Below are 15,145 nucleotides of genomic sequence, written 5' to 3'. Positions count from 1 at the left end.
GTTTTTGTTTTTAGGTCACAATTGTCAAAGGGCAACTTGTTTTTAGGTCATGATTATCACGGCCAACATGCAGCAAGCTATCACAAAAGCAAACAGGAAACAACTCAAATGCCAGGTAAACAAAGTATTAGTTCTCCCAAATTGATTCAAATTTCAGGCAGGGTATCAAACTCCCTAAAAGAACGAGAAGTTTTGTAAATGTAAATCCAAAGGATGTGTTTTGCCAGAGGCTGCATCCAGAGCAGAAACAAACTCACATTTATGTTTTCCCCAAAAAACACTCAAAGATCTCAGGATACTCCAGAGATGAACCCCAAGAGCATATAGGACAGGAATAGTTACGTTCAGCAATCTTTTCTGACTAAACATCATCTGTCACAATCTCTATCAAAGAAAATACCACCATGAAGCACAGACCTTTGTCATGACAAGGCAGAAGGCACACAGAGAGCTGCACTGGTTCAGCAAACCACAGGTAATCACTTCTCACCAGCCAGGCAACAAGTACAGATTTCTTTATTATTTTGCTTGTAAAATTATTAAAAGAATATTAACAGTAGCTCTGCTTTACAGCTACATATGAAAAGAAAATGCACCTGCTTCAAGAGGCTCTTAAATGCAGCTTTTATCTGGTTGGACACAGGCTTGAGATCAGAACCACTGAAGAGAGAATAAACTGGGAAGAACAGCTGTTTCCTGGATAATCAGAAAAATGGGCTCATCTAGCCCTTGGAGCAGGGGTTTATGACAGCCAGGTGTAGCCTTCTGGTAGGCACAGATAGACTGGTGTGAAAGACGTAATTCCTGCCACATTCAAACCTTTTAGTGGAGGCCACTACTGGGGACTGCAAATAACAATGCTGAAATATCTGTTAGGCCTGGAATAGCTGATTACGAAATGCTGGCAATGTCTACCTCCAAGAAAATGCAGAAAACATTCATACTCTGGGTTTGAATATTTTCCCCTGCCAGGATTCAGCCCAGTCTTTGATTAATTTCACTTATAAATTGCATTCCTAGCATTTCTGCTAGAAAACAATCCATGGCAAGTGCAATGCTTGGAAATTACCATATTGCTATCCTTGTTTTGCAGCTGGGGAGTTGAGGCACAGATCAAGACTGAATTTATGACCAAGGCCAACCACCAAAAAAGCCTTTTCAAAGGTTCTGAGCTGCTTGGGGTCAGATGTGCTCCTTCCCTGCAGCATGGGCACACCGACCAGTGTCCCTCAGGTGAAAAGCTGCTTACAGATGAGAGCTCCTCTGGCCTCCTGGCCCATGCCATAATGATTTGTGTCTGCAAGGAGGAAGAACTAGAGGTATAAATGTTAACTGGTGGCAAAAATCCACCTTGTTAAGGAGGCAAGCAGCTGCCTGAAGCAGGCCTCAGGGAGATGCTGTTGGTCGGATGGGAGGCAGGCAGTTGTCCCAAGTAATAAACTGGCTCTTTGTGGCTGCCACCTTTCAATCTCAGATAGAAATCCCATCCTTCAATTCCTGATTGGGGGAATCCAGAGAAGCAGGATATAATTTCTGTTAAAATATGAGCCTGCCTTCAAACAATCACACATGAAGGGGAACAGGCTGGTGTTTCTTGCCCATTAATCTATTCCAGCCTTTGACAACGTGCTGGTGACGCTCCATCAATCATCTTTCTGTGCACTGCCACGTAAAAGAGAAGGGGGAAGGGAAAGGGCATTCAGCCAGCTGGGGAGAAGCAACATATAAAATGGATTCAAACCAGACTGATGCAATATCTTCTACTTACTGAAAAAAAAAAAAAATTCTTAAAAATCTCTTTAACACGAAAAATGCTTCTCAAAATGCTAAGCACAGACAGGAGTGCAGTACAGCAAATCCAGGCTCTAGTTCAAGGCAGGTCAGAACAAAAGATACAGCCCAAAATTTAGCTCACTTGTGAAGAGTTTGGCAAGGAATGGAGGAAAGGGTTGAAATAAAAAAGCTGAGTGAATGACTCCATCACCTTCCTCCTCCACCAGACTCGGGCTGTTAGGTGAGACCAAGGATCCCCTCTGTGCTTGGAACTACAAGTTGGCCATAATGTTGAGAGGGGACAGGCAGAATTGATTAGTAATATGCTGAGCCTAGACAATTTATGTTGATGTGGCTTCCCACAATCCCAGCTGACAGGACTTGGACAAATCAGGAAATCCCTGCTGTCCTGTTTCTTCCTGCATGCAAATGGCTCCCTGAGGGCACTAATTAGTGCAAAGGCACTGACTAGTGTCTTTCTCAGATAGCACCTTCTGCAATTTTGAGCACAAAACCACTCTAATAATAAAAGTTAAGTCAAAACAAAACAAAAAAATATTTTACTGCTGCTTGTTCACAGATGTTCAACAAGTTTCTCAGGGCCTACAGCTGAGACTTCAGTCCCTGATGTGGAGCAAAGCTGATGTTGTGCAAAACCCAGCAACTTCCACGGAGCCCCTGAGACAAGCCCTGCTGAGGGGCACAGGGCACGCCTGGACAGTGGCTTTGGGGCACTGAGCCCTTGGCCAAAGCACTGCCTTGAAACTCTTTAACCAGAAGAACACTCAAGCAACAAAGATCTGTTGGCCAGGCTACAGCAAGTCACAGATTCCACCTGCAGCCAAATAAAGGCTGAATGGGAGCTCACTTGTGTTTAGCACCTCTCTCCTTTTTTTGTTTTGGATGCAAAAGGCTAGCATAGAAAGGTTAAAAATCTTGTTTACTGCAGCCTCAGGGATTATCTTTTGATGTACAAATCACTTATGGTCTACTAAGAGCAGTTAAAAAACTCTACCTGAAAAGGGTAAGGTTCAAATTCTGGGTTTCATGAAGTTAAAAGCCTGCTGGAAATGACTCTGCTTTAGGGGGGCTAAGGATTTGCACCTGAGTTTACTTCTGATGGTAACTGCTTCCAGGTGGGAGAAGTTCAACTTCTAGAGGCAGCTGCAGAGAGAACACAGCTCCCAGCGAGTGCAGAGTACAGAAAGGGAGAGTGCTGCTCAATTTTGGTTTGTGGACCAGGCCAGTCTTTTCAGAAGAAAATACACGAAGGTGGTACAGGCTGCCTTCAGGGGAGCTGTAGAAATGTACACATTGGCAACCACAGAACATTCACCCAGAACAGCACCTAATCCCTGCTGTGACTGGAATAAAATAACTCCAGAGCAGAGCCCCACACTTGGGGGAACCAGGCCAAAGTGTGTTTTGGTAATCGAAACATGAAAATGGAGCTTTTTTGTACCATCACAATACAAGACCAGCATAGCCCAGGGTCTGATGCTTCAAACTCTAGAGGGGGAGCCAACAATTCTTTTTTCTATCTCTATTTTTTGGTCTTGGTCGTTTTTTCCTATGTCTTACTGTGTGAAATGTTCATGATGAGTCATTTGCTCATAAGCCAGAAAGTATTCCACACAGAATGCAACATTTGCCTTAAAAATCTGTATTAGTATTTCTGATACGAAAGGCAGGGGATTAGATTCCCATTTTAGGTCATATCTATACATAGGTTTTCCAATGATGCAATTGCATTATAGTGTGGTAAGTCCTCCCCAAACAGGGATACAACAGCCAGCATCAATGCAAGCGTGATTTTCTTTATAATTCTTTCTAATGTCATTCCAGTAAGTGTTTCTTCTAATGAAGGCTGACTTCAGTAAAGTTCCTGAAGGCAATGTCTGACACAGAGGTTTACTGTACATTCAAATCTTAGAGATTCTCTATGATGTGATAAATTCATGTTGTGGAACTTGGTGACAGATTGTTTCAGCTAATTATCAAAAAACACAGGAAAATATTTGTGGTTAAAACGAAAGAAAGGTACTTAATTCCTGTAGTCCCTTTCAGGAACATGAAGCATGATTTAGCATGAATGAATAAGTAATAAAAACTCTTTCTGTCCTACAAACTTACTCCCAAATGTACACTTGCAGTATGCAGCCATCCTTACTTTTTATAACAACTTTAAAGTCTGCAGCTCTGAAGAAAAAATTTAGGATATTTAGAGCTGAGATATTAATTGAGCATGAAAGTGCAAATAACAGGTCTGTTATTTTAAGATAATACTTGACTTCTTTTAAGGATTCTGCATTAACACCTCTTGATCTATGCCTAAGTAAAAAAAGATAGTTTAATATTAAAGTGATGAAACCCTACCAGTGAGTATCACAGCTTTCATCTTAATTGGCTTATGGCACTGCCAGCTACACTTCAGTTGTTTGCAGGCTTTGAACGTTGCAGCAAGCGCACCCCTCTTGCTCTAGAACGAGCTGACAGAACTTGCAAAATGGATGGGGTGACTTTTAATGATGCAAGTGTTTAGTGGTTGATTAGAAGCACTTTGAGGGCTAAATTCTCCTGTGATCAGAAATTTACTTGAACACCAGATAGTTTCAGCAGGAAAGGAAATAAAATGCCAAATAAACTGTAGGTGATTGCCTCAATTATGGTTATTTTAAGTTAATTTTTGAGACTGAATATTAACCACCTTCCCTTATAAGGGTGACATGCAAGTCCTGCACCTGAAACCAGTCTTTGATTTCAGCTGACATCTATGGCCAGATCAGTTTTGCAAAGCTCCTGCAGGACATGCTTTCCTTACAAGTTTGCCAGGGCTGGGCCATCAGTGATGGAGTGCAAGGTGCTTTAACTTAAGCAGTGCTCTGTACTCACCATTTTAGCAGACTTGCATTTCATTAATTCAAACTGCTCCCACCCAGCTGGGAATGCCCTAGGATATATTAAATTTATTTGTGGAAGTGTCCACAGAGTGCTGCAGACAATGTCAGTACAGTGACATTTGTCCCATACTCTGGGTACTGATCCTCCATTAATTCCTGCCCATGGGCAGCTCTGGCAGCAGGAACTCCTGCCCTGCCCCCAGCCCAAGGAAAGCAAAGCCATCCTGCTGGGAAAGCAGCTGGGGCTCATCAGGGTGAAGTCCTGAACACCTCCAGCTCCCAGTTGTGTCAGAGGTGTCTGATGCTTTGGATTAATGTGGTTTAGACCCAAACACTTTTGTCCTGAAAACTGGGGAGAACCCTTAAACCATAATGGCAAAGACCCGATTAACTCCTGAAGTACATACAGGCTTGGATGTAGGTTCAGTAACACCTAAGTTTCCCCCCTTGGCCTGAAACAACAGCCTAAAATCTAGACCAAAGTATCACTTTTCCTCCCTCCAGGAGGGTTGGCTACAAGTGTGGGTTAGTGCTGTAAGTGAAGGAAGTCAGTGTTCTTCCTGGAAGCCTGCAGAACACGATTTACATAGCAAAACTGCCACTCATTTCAGCATGATTAAGCATCATCTGATAAGGTAACTCTGAGACAGGTATAAGCCAGTACTTGCAGGTGAGGACATAATGAAGGTCTCGGGCACAACTTGCACAAGTCCAGCTGACGCCACAGCCAAGGGAGGTGCTGGCAGCACCCCGGGCCTGCTGTCTGCCAGCCCTGATGTCTCCCAGCCCTGCAGAAAGAAGTCTGAGCAGCCTTCCCCCTGAGCAGGGCTGCAGCCCTGATCCTGAGATAAGTGCTGCCCATTTCAGTCCTGGCTGGAGCCCAGGAGGTCAGGATTTGCCTACTGGATGAAGTGAATGGGACGTTTTGAAATGGAAGGGAGGTTTGGAGGAAGGAATATGCTCCAACAGGCAGGGCAGACGGGGAAAAGAGGGATTTGCACTGTGGAAAGGGCACATCTGCTGTTCAACAGGCTGTGCCTCAGACAATGTTGCTGTCAACCTCACTCCAGAAAGCATCACTTCTTTCCACCCACTGCTCTCCCCTGCTACAAACATCCCTCCAGCACCTCATCGCTGTGCCTTGCTGGAGCACTGCTGGCTTGAGCTGCTGCTGCTGGGGAAAAGGCTGCTGCATGTCACTGCTCTCACTTCAGAGGGAAAGTAAATGGCTGCAGAAAATGCAAAGGGAGAGACGGGAGAGGACTCAACCAGCAAGAAGCACATGGGAGATCTTAAACACTGTGCTGGTATTCTCTGTCTGCCATTCTCAGGGCTGGACCTGTCAGCCAGCCTTGCCTGCAGGAATACTGCCTAGAGAGACTGGGGAACAACACATTTTAACTAGTCTTGGTTTTTCTGCACGGACAAATCTGGTAGCTGGCCACCCAGTTACCTACTTGTATATGCAAAGCATGTGCTCTGCCCCTTTCCTGGGCACCATCAATTACACGTGCAAAATGCAGGCATGAAAACCTGGAGGAACCTTGAGCTCAAAGATAACAATTACTATCGTCTTGTTATGATTAAAGATTAACTATGCCAGTAAAAGGATGTGTTATGAAATTACTTTCCCAGGCTGACAGTAAATAAAGAGTTTTGTTTTCTTGGTTTTAGTTTGGGTATTTTTTTTTTTAATTTCAGTCTTAGGATTGTTTAAACTGCTGCTTTTATTTACAATAATACCAAAATGTTGTCACTTGCCACGTGACTGCTCATACTTTCATTTGAGATGTCGTGCAGAAACACATGGAAATCTGGTGAAGGCAAACCAATTTTAGAACATGTTCCGAGCAATTGTTTTGCAGCACTGCCCTACAGTATGAAGTCTCTTCCATTTCTTAAATTGCCTAATCAAATGCAGACTCTGTTCTAGTCACGCTAAATTTTCACATAATGGCAGAAAAATACTTCTTTCTAGCCTAGCACTGAACAGTTGGATCACATTATCACATTTACTGCCTTTGTAGTCTCCAAGTGTGTATTTGTAAAAGTATGTATATACATATTTACAGGGGAGAGGGGGAACACTGGTGGTCATGCTGTGAGACCCTGGGGATGGTCAGAGGGACAGGGATATGCCTTGAGAGGTGCCTGTGCTGAGGGTCTTTTGGGAGGACCTGGCTTACCAGAAATGCAGAGAAGTGATGAAAACTTTATTTTTATTTATTTAGAAATCAGATGTATTAGTGCAGCATTTGATCTGGCTGGCTCCTGGCCCTGCAGTCTGAAGTTATAAAACTGATATAAATGCAGTAAGGTAAACTACACCTATCTGTTGCCAGTTTGGGGCTGGAGACAGGACTGGTGAAATGTGCGGCCGTAGCTCTCCCTGCTCTGGGTCCCACGCTTGGGCACATCCCTGTGTTGGTTTGGGCAACTCTGACCACAGAACTGCCCACTTTCCACAGAGCAAACACAGCCTGCAGGGTCCATCCATGGCAGTGTTTGCAACTGGACACAGCCATGCTGGACACCAGCTCTCCCCCCTCTCTCTTTCACTTGGGCTCCATCACCTCATGATAACATTCACTCTGCAAGACAGGGAAATGTTTGCATCACAATACTTTGGCATTTTGACCAGTGAGCCACGGAGAAGGCACAGATCAGACCTTTCAGTGTAAAATTTAAAAAAAAAATATTCAAATCAGTAACATATGGACTGCAAGTGCTTGAATCAAGGTCAGAAGGAAATCTGTGCCAAATCAGGGAAGGAGACTCAGGGCTTTAAAGCTTTCTATTACAGCCTGTCCCATTCTCTCTTCCACACCAGCCTCCCCAGATCCCCAATACAATTACAATGTTTCCTTAAATCCTTGGGTTGTCACTAGTAATATTGGCCAGTGTAACAACACGACAAGATAATCATACCTATCCCCCACACTATTTACGTCTGCAGGTCTATTTTTCTTACCCATCTGCACCAAACATTTAGGATCCTGCTGGCACAGCTTGGTGCTGAAGACCACTGTTTAGCCATGAGTAGTGTTTGTTATGTTTTTGGTGAGGATGAAAACCCGATGCTTTAGGGGGAGGAAAAGCCATAATCTCACAGTAAAACCTGTATAGTGGTATGCAAGACAAAAAATAATAATTCTATCCATACCCTTGCAGGAAATCAGATTAATCCCCAAAGCATGAGATTTGATTATTTTTGTCTGAGGTTATCATCAAGGAAAAAACCTACATAACGCTAAAAATATCCACACAGCATTTACTTTATGAAGAAAATATGATTTACTGAGCAAAAACAAATTACTGGCTTTTCGGTGTTAATCTTTGACAAACACGTGCTGGGTTAAAGAAACTGTCACAGAGAGAAGTTTGCAAATTGAAGGAAACCATTCAACTCTGCAAGATTATTTCCCCCCTCCCTTATTACTCCTTTCATGAGACACCTGGGGACATTGTTCACACACTGTTGACAGCTTTCCCACCACTGCTTTTCCTCTGTTATCCGTTCCCTTCTCTTCAGCACTCATCCCCAGGTGGCAATACACACAAGAGCTATATTTACAAGGGTGCCAAAGCTGGCTCCTGGACAACTGTCAGAGAGCCAGAGGGCCCTCTCCAGCCTTCCAGGTAGGGCTGGTTCAAGTGGTTTCCAGAGGGCACTGACCCACCAGGCAGTGCTCTGGTATTTCACTCCTGAGGGCTGCCCAGGAGCACACACACACTGCCTACACAGCCCTTCGGTAGCTACCATCACACCAACAGGCAGGGCCACGCTCCTGCACGCTGGGCTACATTCAAGCGCCATCTAAAACTTCAATACTGCAGCCTTGACTATACACAGGGGATTTTGTAAATTAAATACGCATTTTTCTTCTCTGTGGTCTCCCAAAACACGATGGTTACACAGCCCAATGGGACATGTAGGGGTTCACACAACATGGGAGGGGGGTACCCTAAATGGGGGCACAGCATAAACAAGGGCTTTACAGACAGGCAAGAAGATTTTCTTTTGACCCCAAAGTGCATCTGTCATGACAGACAGACACAGAAATAGCAGCAACACTTTGTGCTGGTGCTGCAGTCCCTGCCCACCCCCAGCGCCCATACACACGCCTGGGAAGAGGCAGCAGCACTTTAGGGAAATACCTTTTGTTACACAGCACAGCAAAGCTCTGAGGAGGGCCCTACCCAACACAGGTGTGAGCTGGTACTTCACTGCTGCTGGAGAAAGCAGAGTCCCAGCTGCCATGACCATTTGGTAAAATAAGGATGAACTATGAGGCTCACACTAAGAAAAGCCTATTATTGCAGTAATAGCTGAGCAGAGTGACCAGCTGATCAGCTCTCCTCTCTTCTGAGGTTTCACTCCCACTGCTGGTGGGCAGCCAGTCTGTGATGCTGGTCCCCACTGCTCACTCATTACCTTTCTAGATGAGCAACTCTGTGTTTGCCTCCCTGCTGTCCCTCACACACTTGAAGAGCCCCCTAGCACGCATCTGCCAATTAACTCCTCATTCTCATCCCAGGCCCTCTTCAAAGCTCCCCTTTGCCTCTGATGCCAAAGCGTGAGTGCCCCCTGTCCCCAACACATGCAGCTCAGCTATGTTTAGGTGCCTTGTGCACCAGCACAGCTGCTGATTGTGCAGGTCAACACAGCCCTCCTGCTTCTAGAGGCCACTGCCCCACTGTACCCATCTGCCTTCTCTTCTTTTAAACCATGCACTGTGTGAACAGGATACATCCCTTTCATTCTGTGCTTTTCCAGTGCTTATCCAATTAGAAAACCGGACTGCAATCTGGCTCTTGGATGTAATGGTTAAAAAAAAAGTAACAGCAACAACAAACCTTTTTGCACTAAGAGTCTCTGTGTGCAAATACGACCTCTGTTATGTTACCAAGGTCAGGCAGACCAAGGCCAATCTGCTGTGTGAGAATATAAATCAAAGCTGTCCAGGGACTGATTTAGTTTACAAGGTTTGTAACCATTCTGGACAGAACAAATGTCGCTTGCCTGAGCTCCTTGCTCCTCCTCTTCCACCACCTCTTTGCTCCTCCACTCCCAGCAAGCCCCTCCCTTTCCACTAATACCTCTTGACCTCCTTTGCTCTTGAAAGCAAAAGTTCTCTTCTAGCTAGAAAGCAGTGGCTCACACATGACAGACAGCCATGCAAAGCCAATTTATTTAAATTATGCAAAAATCTCAACAAGTAAAATTAGCATAGAGTCACAAGTATATTCACCTGCTGTTTACCTGCCATTCAAAGCACACAGAATTAAAAGAACAAATCCTGTAACAACTTCTTTCCTATTGCATTCATAGATCTGCAAAACAAACCAAGGAAAGCATCTGTAGCAAGTATTAGAGTCTGGGCACAGATCCTGTGAAATCACATGGTTTCCGTTGTGGAACTAAAAAGGCTTCTACAAGAATGTGTGAAATACACAGCCGAAATTCTCCATTTCTTTCTGTGCTCCTTGGCAGTTTGTGTGGCTAAGTTAAAGTGGCAAGTTCTGTTTCTGTAGCTGGTGCTTCCCAAGCACACCCCAATCTGCACACTGAGCACACACAGGATTCAGCCAGCAAGCTCCCTCTCGAGTATGGACAGAGTTAATGTCATCCCACTCCAAACAACAGGTTGCTGCCTCCAAACCGGAGCCTTGAAAAGAAAGAGTCCAGCGCTTGCCTCACTCCTCCCAGCTATTCTGCAGCCCTCCCTTCTTCAGGTGTGCACACCGAGCTGCAGTGGGGAGGCAGGGGTGCCAGAATAAAAGAAACTTCACGTTCTGGATGTTAACTTTAGTTACCATAGCCAGACAATGCTGCCAGTGGCGTGGAAGAAAAAATTGCTGTAGCCAGCTGTGCTGTTCACAGTTGGGTGGTTTCTGTGTAGCTCCAAATGGTTATGGAGCCAGTAGCCTGTTGTGGCCAAGGACAGGATGATGGATGGTCTACACACACTGTCCAAGCAGGGAGAATGGCAGAAGTTCACTTCAGGGTTGTTAAAATGCTAATCTGGGTTAGTTAACAAAAGCCGAATGGAAAAGAAAAGTTAGGGAAATAAATACTACTCATATGCTGTATATATGCACTACAGATTTGATCTCTGTGGTTAACACAAACATTTGACTTTGGAAGTGGGACAATTCAACAGTCTTCCTGTCTGAATAAACTGAATCAACTTCTGATATTAGCTGTACTGTAATTACTGTCAAGCCATGAAGAGGGAAAGCAGGCTATGGCAGACAACACACAGAGCTCCACAAACAGCATCGAAAGGGCAGGAATACCATTTGCACTGCACACCTCTTCCATGTGACACAGGAACAAATCAGAACCCACTTTCTTTTGAACTCTAGGCTGTGAGCTATTCACAGAACAAGTAACAGCTTAATAAAATGGCTTAGATGGATTTTAACAGTAACTGCAGTAGCTTATCAGATGCATAAGAAGGGATCATCTGTTTGAGCAGCAGTTTTGACGAAAGCAACATTTGAACTGTTTTAATTACATACAGAGTTGCTATGACTGAAAATAACTCGTACTACCCAATGCCAGTAATATGCCTTATTCCATCTTTTCTTAATTACTTGTGGAGCAAATTGTTACTTTATCAAGTGGAAAGGTATCTGATTTTATCAATCTGGAGTTAGAGGTATGTTTAACATGAGTATGTAATCAACCATCATCTCCTCTGTTCAGTAAGCAAACACACAGTCTAAACCTTGAAAAATATCAGACTGCAACACAAGTAAGCTCCACATAAGCTTATACAGGCACAGAAGCTGTTGAAATAATTGTTTCCTTTGTCTTACAAAGAAAGGCTAGAACTGTAGCAGTCTCAGTCATATCACTTTTCTACACTTGATGATAACTGACCGTATTCACCCCTGATCTCCACTTGACTTCAAATTGCTTTTTATTTTTCAGAAGAACAAGCAAACATATCATTTCAACACTCCTGCAGGTTCTGTCCATCTAACTGGGCTACACCTGACTTCAGGGGATACCGAGTCTTGTGTTAAGTGCACTAATGTTTTTAAAAGAATTTAAAACCCATAAAACCCCAGAACTGAGACCCGAACGTGATCAACTGTAGTAGGACCAGAAGATACATTATTACAAATCCCTAACATACACTTTGAACTGAACTTCCACGGTGGACTTTTCCTTCACTTGCCTCTCGTGACAGGACCGATCAGATCAAAGATCAACTCAGAATGCTTAATTACAGATGCAGTTCACTCCATCTAAATGTGTGCTCTTCATAAATAGACAGCAAAGTTATGGTGGCTCCAAGGGCTGAAGTATCTGCTCTAACAACTCAGCTCAGCCATTCCCAGAAACGTTCAGATGGTCCAGCTCAAAGGGCGCGAGAGGCTGGGGGGAAAAACCCCGCAGCCACACAGCTGGTTTGTAGAGCTTTGACAGGGCCAGCACTGTATTCCTGGCACACACTCCTGCATCACACAAAGCACATTTAGAAAATGATGTTATCTCTGTTGCATCTCACCATAAAGGAGAGCAGGTAGTGACAGACTGCAGGATATGGGGGAGGAAGGCTCACTGTAACTAAAGGTGCAGATGAAAGTGAGAAGCTGGTTAAATAAACCAACATAGAGCCTCTGGGTCGTACTTTTTTGGCTGCCTTTCTGAAAACAAATCTGAGCTACATAAGTCAGAACCTAGTAAATTCTTACTACAAACTTCTTCTTCCTGATTTAAAAAACCCCGAGCTTTATACTAGTTAATACAGAAACTGTTGAAGTTCATAATTATATAGAGAAGAAATCGGAGCACTAAGCTGGCAATTTGTTTTTATCTAAGCCAGAGTAAATGTTTATACAATATCTGCCAACATAACAAAATATACCCGTCACTTACTACATTAAACATGATTCCATACAGCTTAATTTACTGAAAGGAACTGAAGTAGACTTTAGAGGTACACAGAATTTCATAGCATGAATAAAGCAGGAAAAACGTCTATTCTCTTTTGCCACAAAAGTAATTGCAAAGCTTTACAATGAGCTTCCTGTTGGACTCGGAAAAAGGAGAGGACCTCAGAACATTCTGTGTGAAAGTATTTGTATGTGAGAGCAACAGACCAGCAGTAAATGCCACTAAGACAGTAGGAAGCTGTTACTTCAAATAACATTTAGGGAACATGTATAAGACCAACAACTTGCAGCACATAGGTATCCCCCCAAAAAATGCATGCTTTTTTTACCCCAAAGGAAATAACCAGAGGAAAAAAATGCCACACATTTACAGAGCATTGAACAGTATTGTGGAGGAAGTTTGCTGTAATTCCTGCACATTATGTGTGAAGCCTGTGTGTGTGTGTGTACATGGATAAGCTACAATACCATCTGTACAGCAAGTGCCACATATGTGAACATTATGAACCATCATTGCTGCTGCTATGCTCAAAACTAAATGTATTCTAAACCACACACACATTCAAATACAAATGACTTTACACACTGAAGGCTGAATTTTGCTTAAATTACTCTCAGGCTAATGCCTGTGATACAGATCATAATCTTGACCAGAAGTAAGAAACAACTGAGAGACTGGCAGAATTTAAGACCAGCTATATTCATGCTAACAAGTGGGATATCCACCGGAACTACAATTTTTTCAACACATCAACCTAAAGCAGTTAATTGCATTTTTCAACTCACAAGATAAAACACAACAACCGTAAAAAATCCTCCACAGCCACCCCAAGCCCTATAGAACAGGGGCGTAATAGCCACCTAGCTATATCTGCGCGACCTTTCATTTCCATTCGTGCTTATAAATAATAAAAAAGGCTTTAGACCCTTTCTAATTACTCCCTGAAAGCAGCTGTATCGGTTTCTGCAGAGATGAAACGCCCCCACCGCCCCAGAATAAAAAAAAAGTTTCCCCGCTCTGCACCTGAGCATTGTTTTCGGCAGGAGGGCGGGCGCGGAGCTGCCCCCGCCGCGGCGCGGGGATAATTCACAACTGACTCCAGTATTTGTTTCCATCCATAATTGATGGGGAGCTGGAAACGCGGCTCCCTCTGCCTCCCAGCGCCCGGCTACTGCCGGGGAGCCCGTAAATCACGCCTCGCCAGGCTGCCCGCCCCGCCGGCAGCGCCGAGCCCCGGCCCGGCCCGGCTCAGCCCCCGACCGGCGCCAGCCCCAACTCACCCCGAGCGCCCCGGGGCGACTTCGCCGGGGACAAACCCGAGAGCTCCGCTTCGGCTGCCCCGTCCGCGGCCGGCGCCGGCTCCCGCCCGCTCCGCTCGGCAGCGCCGCCGCGCTCCCGCCGCTCTCCCCGGTACCTGCAGCCGCCGCGCCGCTGCCCGCGGCCGCCGCCCGCCGGCGGGGCCCGCTCCGCCCGCCGTCCCCCGCCGGGCGCCCCATCCCGGCGCTGCTGCGCTGCGAGCCGGGGCGGCGCGGGGGAGGCGCGCCCGGCAGAGCCCACCCCTGCCTCCACCTCCCGCCTATGGATTTATTCTCGCCCGTCCCCAGCCCCGCGGCGGCCCCGGCCCGCGCCCCGCCGCTACCGCGGACAACTTCGGGGTCTCACCGGCCCGGGAGCGCGGCCCGCGGCACCGCAGCTCGGCGAGTCGCGCCATGGCGGGGGCGGCCCCGGCACCGCCCCGGCCGCTGCCCCCCGCCCCCGCCTCCCCCGCCGGGCAGCGCCGGGCGCGGCACCGGCACCGACACCGGCACCAACACCGGCCGGCTGCGCGCAGCTCGGGCAAACTTCGCCCGTAGTTTTACCCCTCCCAGCCCACCTCGGCAAACCTGCCCCGGCCCCTCCCGCCCCGAGGCCGCGGAGCTAAACAGCTGGGGCGAAGCCATCGAGAATTTGTTTTGTTCGTCGCCGACGCCACCTTCGCTTCTTCAGACAGAGATTTTCATTTCTGTTTGGGAAGAAAAAGTCATTGCGAGCAATGCAATTTTGCAAGCTAATGAGACTCGATTTTGCAGACGAGTACTTCGCGTGTGGTGCTGGGGGGATGTCCTTGAAATGACATCTTTTTAAATGCCTGTCCAAAATCCCCTCAGATATTCCAGAAACAAAGGGTTTAATCCCAGAAATGAAGCCCAGGAAATAGCTGTCACTAATTCATTTTTCTTCACATGAAAGATAAATTAATTAAGGCTTAAAGTACCATGGAGTATTTTGGATGCTCCTGCAAGGGAAGAAAAAGGGATTACTCGCCAAACTGTTTCATCTGTGTTTATTTTATGGGAAGTAAGAAAAATTCCAAGTAAAAGTAATTTAGAGATTTTTGCTGGGGAATACATCCTTCATTCACGTGCAGTTCCCAAATTCCAGCCCCTTAGCTGAGCACTCTCTCCACAGCAAAGCCTTGGGCTGGTTGCTTCCCACAGCGCTCCTACCCATCTGGAAGACAAGTACTTGATACTCCCAAGCAGTATTTTGGGCTGATCTGGCAGGTTTTTGTGCACGCACC

The 15,145-nt window shown here is 45.7% G+C and overlaps 1 protein-coding gene across 7 annotated transcripts in view; it reads right to left on the bottom strand.

The window, feature by feature from the left end:
• SEMA6D (semaphorin 6D) overlaps positions 1 to 14,306 on the bottom strand; it is a 31,266-nt gene extending 16,960 nt beyond the window's left edge. For 6 of the 7 annotated variants that reach the window (XM_033070425.1, XM_033070428.1, XM_033070431.1 and 3 more), the window contains exon 1: positions 13,866 to 13,959. The gene's annotated coding sequence lies outside the window, so the exon portion shown is untranslated. Of the gene's footprint in view, positions 1 to 13,865; positions 13,960 to 14,247 lie in introns of those variants that run through there. The other variant, XM_033070426.1, reaches the window with a different exon arrangement.
• Between the last annotated feature and the right edge of the window lie 839 nt (positions 14,307 to 15,145).

Source organism: Catharus ustulatus, chromosome 12 (assembly GCF_009819885.2).
Source record: "Catharus ustulatus isolate bCatUst1 chromosome 12, bCatUst1.pri.v2, whole genome shotgun sequence".
Taxonomy (NCBI): domain Eukaryota; kingdom Metazoa; phylum Chordata; class Aves; order Passeriformes; family Turdidae; genus Catharus; species Catharus ustulatus.
The sequence above is the reverse complement of the archived record's forward strand: the minus strand, read 5'-3'. Positions and strand labels throughout refer to the sequence as shown.